The following is an 8364-nucleotide window of genomic DNA, read 5'->3' on the forward strand; positions in this document are numbered from 1 at the left end:
ACGTATAACAACAAGCTCTTTTCAATACAAACTTGGAATCGTTCTCTTGTAGCAATGGATTTCATTTGAAGCCGGTATCACTTTGTCGAAATGTATTCGTGACTCGACGAAATTTAAATAATTAATATGGAAGTCGAGAAACGAGCAGTGAAATGTATGAATCTGAGGCAATTACGATGGTCCGCCAGAAAGTCATCATAGTTTATTAAACACTCGTATTAAATCAGATTAATTAAATAAACAGTCTTAACTTAGGCCTGGCTTTAGAGCTGACTACAATCAAACCTGGCAATTTGTGGAAATTCAGCTCAGCCTTTCCTTGCGTAACAGAACCGCTGCACGTTTACCCACAGTTTTACAGGACCATTCGACTATCAAAGCAGTGACTAAATAAACCTGCATGAAACACTTGCAGTTTGAACTTTCACCTTAAACACGTTGCACGTCACATGCACGTGACTTTATGTGACGTCAAAGGTCAGCTGACATTTCACGTGATAACAGTTGCGCGACGAAGAGAAACCGCTGTTAACGCAGTAGAGCCGCGTAAGCAAACCACACTTATAATGCCGACAACGGTCGGACACAACTGAAGTACTTTTCCTGGATATGCTTTGTTGGTAGGAGGAGAGTCGAACCTAGCCGCAATCGTGATTTACAGTGAAATTTTCTTTTCCAGATCATCGGCTTACATTTTTAACTTGGAAAATGGCATGGGCATTTTTCCAGTTGTAGGTATGAGGGCGAATTTAACCGGCAGGTATATTTTGCAGGGTGCAAGGTTGCAGGTTGCAGGTTGAAATTTAATTATAACTGGAAAACCGCTGGCACTAAAAATAATTAATAACCTATATCCTCGTCACGGGTTCTTACATAAGGTAGATCGCCTCTTTCACATAGTGAAAACACGATCGATCCGCGATAAGTACTTATCGATCGACACACTCAGACCAGTGAAATCTCTTGAAAGCCATCTGGATGGCCGCTCCACAGATGTTTCCATCGATTTCAGATTTGGTTCAGGTCTTCCCTCAACAACAGAAGATTGCCATCACGAATGAAGCAAATAAATAAAGAAATAAAATAACATAAGATTTTAACCGACGGAATATACTAGCACAAGCTCAGTGTGCTTTCATTTTGGTACTCACAGGTAAGAAACCAAATTCAGCAGATATTTCAGATGATATTTCAGATGTTTCTTCAAAAACAATAATTCATTGCAGGCTTACAATCATAGGAATAGACTCTCCTCCCATCGCTTCGGCCGGTTTGGCACTTAGGTCGAAGCCACCTTTCTGAGCGATTGTAAACAGCGTCATGCAACTTACACCCTGCAAAATATACCTGCCGGAATTTAACTCCTTCCTTGGCTTTCTGTAAGACTTTTCGCACATCTGTTGACCAGTCCGTTACCGTTGCTTTAGGGGCTATTTCTTAACAATGCTGAGTTGTAACTCAGTTGCTCTCTCAGTTGCTCATTAGCTCGATATATAAATGAATTATCTGGAAGCTCACTCTTATTATAACGTATAACATGGTCAATCAGGCTGGCAAAGAAATATAACGAAACATCAGTATATTTCTTTTTATTTCTTTATAAATGAACTCCTTTACGCTACGTGGTATTTCACTTTCGTTCTTAAACCTCTGATGCATTTGTTCAGGGATTCTATGGACGAGAGATATCAGTAGATACACAATAAATGTAGTCTGATACCTGTTCCGGCTGTACCTCCCCGAAAACGTATCTCGAACTTCAAGTCCAGTCCTAACAAGTTTACCCTTAGAATTCACATTATTTTTAGTTCAGTTATCGCATTGCATTGCTGCCTCACTCCTTTTACATGGCTATGACAGTACTCTCTACTGAAGTACGATGTAGACATTCGTAAAGAGGATTCCTCTTTGCTATCGAAGATTAAAATTACTACATTGCTTGTTTTACATTCGGTACCTGTTGTCAATGTGCTGTACCCGTTATTGTCTAATGGGCAATCACACGTATAATGAGGGAAGACAGACTACAGTTTCCAACAATCTTATTTCAGAGGGAATCCCCTATAACATCATTTGGCGTATGTATAAATACAGTACATAATGAACTTACATTTATGATTTAATTTCAGAATTTTACCGTGATTATCAACATTATTTTAATCTTAGACTAAATCTTAACTGAAATCTATAGTGCTTATTATTATTGTCACAGCCGGTTTAACTGAATACAGCATCTGCGATAAAGCTACTGGTTCCCATGACCAGTGGCTCTCATCAACTCTAATAGTTTCAAACAGTGTTCTTTTGTCGACTTTTCAAAGTAATGATGTGCTTACTTCACTTTTTCGTTGGTTGAAGTATATGCGTGTTAATCATTTTCTACCAGTCAGATGCAAAACCGGAAGCTTTCCCAAGCTTGTTACCGATCGCATGCATTGGATTGGCTAAGTACTCTTTTCGATGATCGATCTATCGTTTACGTGATTAGTTTACTTTTTGAATGGTTTGCAACAGAAGAAAAGCAAACTTAATGCCATTGAAGGCAAAAAAAAAAAAATTAAGGAGGTCAGATTTCATTAGTTTACAGCTCATTGGAGTGTTTTTGAATAACCAAACCTACCAAAGCTGGTACCAAATTCCAGTCTTTAAAATGCGCAAAGTTTGCTTGTACGGGGAAGCCCATAACCTAGCCGTCAAATTCAAGCTGAGTTATGAGACAAGACAATACAACACTCTGAATCACGTAGAATATTAGGTTAGAAGAAAGCTTAAATACATTGAACAGTATCTAGCACCAATCAGAAGTTTTATACCATAATTGTTATTGTTCTTATAATAACACTAGCAAGCAGACAGATATTGATATATCGAACGTGGCCTATTGGCATTTGTTTTCTTGTTATGTTATGTTTCCTTAGTTGTTAAACATAAATAGCTTCTCATTCGAAGCACCCATGATAGCTATGAAAGACCGAGATTTCGCATATTTTCAACTATTATTATATTGTACCTAGGTTTCTAGATCAGGTAGAAATTTTTATTAGTCTATGGACTTCATTTTATTGATTTGATACTGAATTCATTTTTAATTTGATTATGGTCAGTTGTATATTTAAATACCATAGGGAAATTTTATGAATTGTTCTGTTTATTATTTCACATTTTATTAGTTAATTGTAGGTCCACATCAGCCTCACTGGCTGCCAATCTTTGTAAACTACATTACTAAATTAAATAATGATGATGATGATGATGGTGGCCGGCAAAATTTTCATACGATGTCTTACGGCCTTCTTATGCGTTTTTTGATGATATAAAAGAGATTTGTCATGTATGCCCACGGAGGTACGTCCTCCCGACAAATTAGAGAACGAATGAAAACAATCTTACTTGGTGCCTATTTTGAATTCTAATACACGGTTATTTGGTGCGAGGTTTGGAACCAAGAACTATTCGGAAACTGCCGAAAATGGCAAGCTTCTCAGATCTTTCTCTTTTTAAGAGATAATTATATTATTGGAAAGTGAAATTTAGTCACACTTCCTTCCTTCCATGTAGAACCTCTCGGAATTTGTTATTGCGCATTCAAATCGGTATCGTGAAGAGGAGTGAAAAGGTAATGACGCATAGCTCTGTGTGAGTCTTTCTCTAGTGTATACTTGGCTACATTATTAAGCATATAGAACAGCTGTTCTTATAAAAACTGTTATTTTGGACATTTTGCTAACCATCGTCAGATTGCAGATTGGCTTAATAATATGGAACATCGGGGTGACAGATTCTTTCGAAAACTCCGTTGCTTTTGTTTATGATAGGGAACTTGCATCGTTGATATCTTAATTGGGGATTTTTTGTGATACCCTGTCAAAATATGGCCGGAAGGGTTTGACTATCGAACTTACTCGGTTCTCCTAACGATATACCGGACATGTTATGATCCATTTAAAAAACCAAGGGAGGGAGGAATGATGTATTGCTGAGAAGGCTACAACACTGTAAACGCAACGATGAACCCCACATCCGATGTCATGAGATGTATTAAGCGTAAGGCTACTGCTCTCCTTTGTTCGCAAGCTTCAATTTGCTATGAGAGCGTTTACTCATAACTCAACATTAGTCTTAACGTCATTTAGTTTCCATAATCATGATCTCCTGACGTTACTACAAGTGCTTTCTTGTTCTTGTTAATAATTGCTGTCGTAATTGCTGGAACAACCGCTAAGAAGCTAGTCCTTCCCACTCCCCTACGTAAAGAGCTGGCACTGGAAGTGAAGATCGCAGGGCAGTAGTGGGCTTTTGTAGTGATCTGCTCGTTCGGTGACAGGATCTTTGCCAAGGTTACGATAGTCGGCTTGGATGCAATAATCGTTAAAACGAAGTTCAAAATTCTTGAAATTTTCACTCACATTACCCACAAGTTTGAGCTCCGGTCTTTTGAGGTTCGCCCTTGTGTCATCCCACTTCTGACACCAAGTCTAGAGGCCAGTATTAGCAATAGAACTATATTTTATTCGTTATGCGAATGATCAACGACAATCATATGGGAAACCGCTGACCAACAAACACACCCTAATGAGTATGAGTGTATTAAAGGCTGTGCTTGGAAATTGTAGAAGAATTTGAGATTATCCTCTTCGTAATTTGAAACAGTAAGTTTCGCCTTTTAACAATTTAATGTGAATATGTTATTTCACCTTCTGCGTTTAATTTGCTTTCAACCATGAAGCATTGATTGCGGTTGTGAATGTTTTCACTTTTAGGTTGAGACTTTCCCCTTTTAGTGTGAAATTATAGTTTACTCTAGAAAGGAACATTCACAAGCAGTGACAGTTCAAAAAGCACCTAGCAATATTCCAAGGGGAATGCCCTTATCCATGTATCAATGAAAGAAAATTTGTTGTTTTAAATTTCAGCGAAACTGCGCGGCCTAAAATTATGCTCAGTAAGCAAATTTTAAACATTTAAATCTTTAAAAAATTCCCCGAACGCCGCAATACTTCTTTTAGAGGGTATTCTGCTTGAAATAAATGTCTACAATTCGTTTTTCAGTTTTGATTGAAGGTGCGTTAGGTTTTGTCCCGAAGAAAGAACTTTAAACGCAATATATTTTGCGTGACACAATGTTGAGATGTTGTAACTTGAACACGACACACTTCTGTCTACCGTATTATTAATTTTTGCTTAGGTTTTGAAATGAAAAACATCATAGACCTTTACACTATAGAAATACAAATTCGTATTGTCGAGAGGAGGCTGACAACGGTTGACGGTTTACCAGCAGTATAAACAACAGCATCTCTGAAAAACAGAGAGGAAAACTCGGAAAGCCACATTTTGATTGATTTTTTTCAAAGACAGGAAGCAAAGCTGTAGCATGTCATGGTATATCCAAGAGAGAACATTCATAATATACAATCTCAAAGTGCAAATGACGATGATACAACGGCCAGGTATATTTAATTTTGTGTAACTATTCGAAGGATATACTGACTCGAAATCTTCTTCGGCTGTCCTTAACTAATTCCACCGCGACTAACTAAACGTTTTCCAGTTTCAGTCTACATCGCTGAGCGACAGTTTGACTTTCGAGGTGGTTTTTAAAGATATGGTTTCAAAGGTTTGAAATAAGATTTATGTTTGCAAACCTTGCTTAGTCCACCTTCCTCTCCAAAGCCATAGGTACAATAAGTGATCTGATTTCTTCGCCACCGATTGTGGTCCGCTGTGAGTATCACTTCCCAGCATATTTTGTCGCCCGTCATTATTTTCGCCCATATTCACTCCGCATTTTGTCCTTGAGCAGGTAGATATTTGACCATAGATCCGTTTTAAGAACAAATTCGGACTGACAATATGAGTTAGCCGTCTTTCAGATCATGCCTTTAACGAAACCTCGTGGCATACTCATTAGCCCTAATTTATGCCGACCAATCACTCTTCACTAAGATTGCCTCGTGCAAAGCGCGTGATCTATAGTTTTAGAATAGTATTTTGCGAAATTTGCTTTTATCTGGGGACTCATCCGTTTTGAGCATAATCAATTTTTCTTCACTGTTTCTTTGACATTTATTTGTTTCGCAACGATGACTCACCCTTGTTTTCTTGTATACTGCAATTAAAAAAAGCACTATATATAAAATCCTGCTTCAGGAAAGTTGAACATTTTAAAAACATTTCTGTTTTTGCTTAATATATTCCAACTGAAAGAAAACACGCTTTTTCTTTACTACCCACCCCTGAATGAAACATTTTGTCTCGAAAGGAACGAAAAAGCGAAAACACAAAGATGCTAACTGAACAGATTTTTAGATACAGTGTATTCGCACTCTATAGACTCAAGCTAACTGATGAAATATCGAGAAATAGAAAATGTCGCATGTCAAATCGAGCGCTGTTTAGTATCACAATTGTTACAGGTTTGGGCTGTCGACTTATTTATGCAAATGTGCTCTATTTACTGGTGGCATCACCTATAGTTATTTTTGCCAAAAAGGAAGTTTGTAAACTAAGGCGATGTGTGAAACAAAAGGCGAAAAATTTAAAGGCCTAGAGCCAGCTGTTCGGCTTTGCCTTGTCAACGATATATAAGATGTTTTCTTTTTTCTGTTATTGCATCAGAGTTGGTTTGTTTCAGTTGTCTCGCAGATGCACAATCGTTGGGTTGGCCTTTTAAAATTATCAAGGTATATCTTTCTGTGTGTAACAGTTTTGAATAATTACTGTCTTATACTAAACGTACGTTTTTTGTACAGCGCCAGTGGAATAATTATGCGGCAGAGACCTCCGTCTAAAGTTATCTGTTCTTAATTGGACGTTCGTTAATTCTGTCTCCGAGCAAAACTTGCAAGCATTGCAAATTAAATACGATGTGCACATCTTTAGCTGATTTCTCAGCCAGTTTAAACGCATGTCCAACGTCATATATTTTAAAATCAAAAGGGAGGGAAACGATATTTTGAGAAGAAAGGTCTATCTGTCGTTACATGTCTAAGGATCTCCGAAAAAATTAACATTAGCATTCTGGTCAATTTTCGATACAAGAAACATTTACACAAAGACCTAAATCAGACCTACTTTGCTCGGTATTGTACGTACTCTGTTTCACACGCGATCAGTTTCTCTTGGTTAATAATAATAATAATAATAATAATAATAATAATAATATTAATAGTAATGATGATGATGATAATAATACAATGACTTTATTAGTAGTACTTCCACGAGGTGGCTCTTCGCATTTCGTATCTGCTCTTAAACCAGTCGGCTGGTTGATGACTCCCGACTAAGGTTATTTTGATCGATATCTGCAACAATGAGTCTTTCTAGACTACGAGAAGCCCCTTTTTCCGGGGAGGGGGCACTCCCCAAAGTTCTTGGTGGGGGTGCCTTGAAACCCTTACCCTATTCCAGACCTGAGCCAAAATCGATACCTCATTTCAGACCTCGAAAATGAATGCACGGTTATAATATATGACTACAGCTAACTTGAAATGGCTTCCATCTGCGTAAGGATTCGAGGAGGGCTACAAACAGCTTTTTGTAAACAAAATACCCAATGCCAAGCCAGAGTGAAAAAAGAAGGCCTTACTTCAGACCGAAACCGCTCAAAAACCACACTCTTTGAGGCCACAGATACTTATATAGGCAATAGCCCATATAAGGAAGTACTTACCCTCGCCGAGCCTTTCTGCGAGAGAGGAAAACTGGTAACGCGAGGGCGACTTGGGCTCTCCGCAAGTTGCTCGAGAAATCCCAAAAAGTTGCCCGCAATTTCTCAAAATGTTGCTCAAGAAAAGTCAGAAGTTGCATTTTGTAACGAAAGTTGCTCAAAAGTTGCTCGAAAGAACGAAAAAAAGAAAAGTTTTTGGTACTCTCCCCCTTTATTTGGTCTGATGCAAAAACATGATGCAAATTGTACAACAAAAGTAAGATTTCTAAGCATTTTTGTGCAATTTTGCGGCGTGAACAGCGTTGCTAAATAACTTTGTTTTCAATTAAAACCAAAAAAATGTATAACTAAAGACTATGCATTGATATTAATATTAATCTAACAAAAATTCTCCACCGGAGACTGTGAGACACTCGAGTCATCTCGTCCGCCATTTTGAGTTTTCTTAAAAAAGCTTCTGACCTAGTAGGCCGCCTGCATGCGTCTTGCACCCATGATCTGCCCCAGGGGGTAGGGGGAATCGGGCTCTTTTTTCACGGGAAATTCATAAATTGTCTACTAAAACACATTGTGAAATATGAAAGCAAAAACACTAAATGCTGCTCCGATTTCTCAGAATTGGTAGGAAACTAGAAATTGCTCAGAATGCGAAAAGCTGCTCGAAACGAAAAAAGTTGCTCGAAATTTGCCGAAAA

Source organism: Orbicella franksi, chromosome 1 (assembly GCF_964199315.1).
Source record: "Orbicella franksi chromosome 1, jaOrbFran1.1, whole genome shotgun sequence".
Lineage (NCBI taxonomy): Eukaryota > Metazoa > Cnidaria > Anthozoa > Scleractinia > Merulinidae > Orbicella > Orbicella franksi.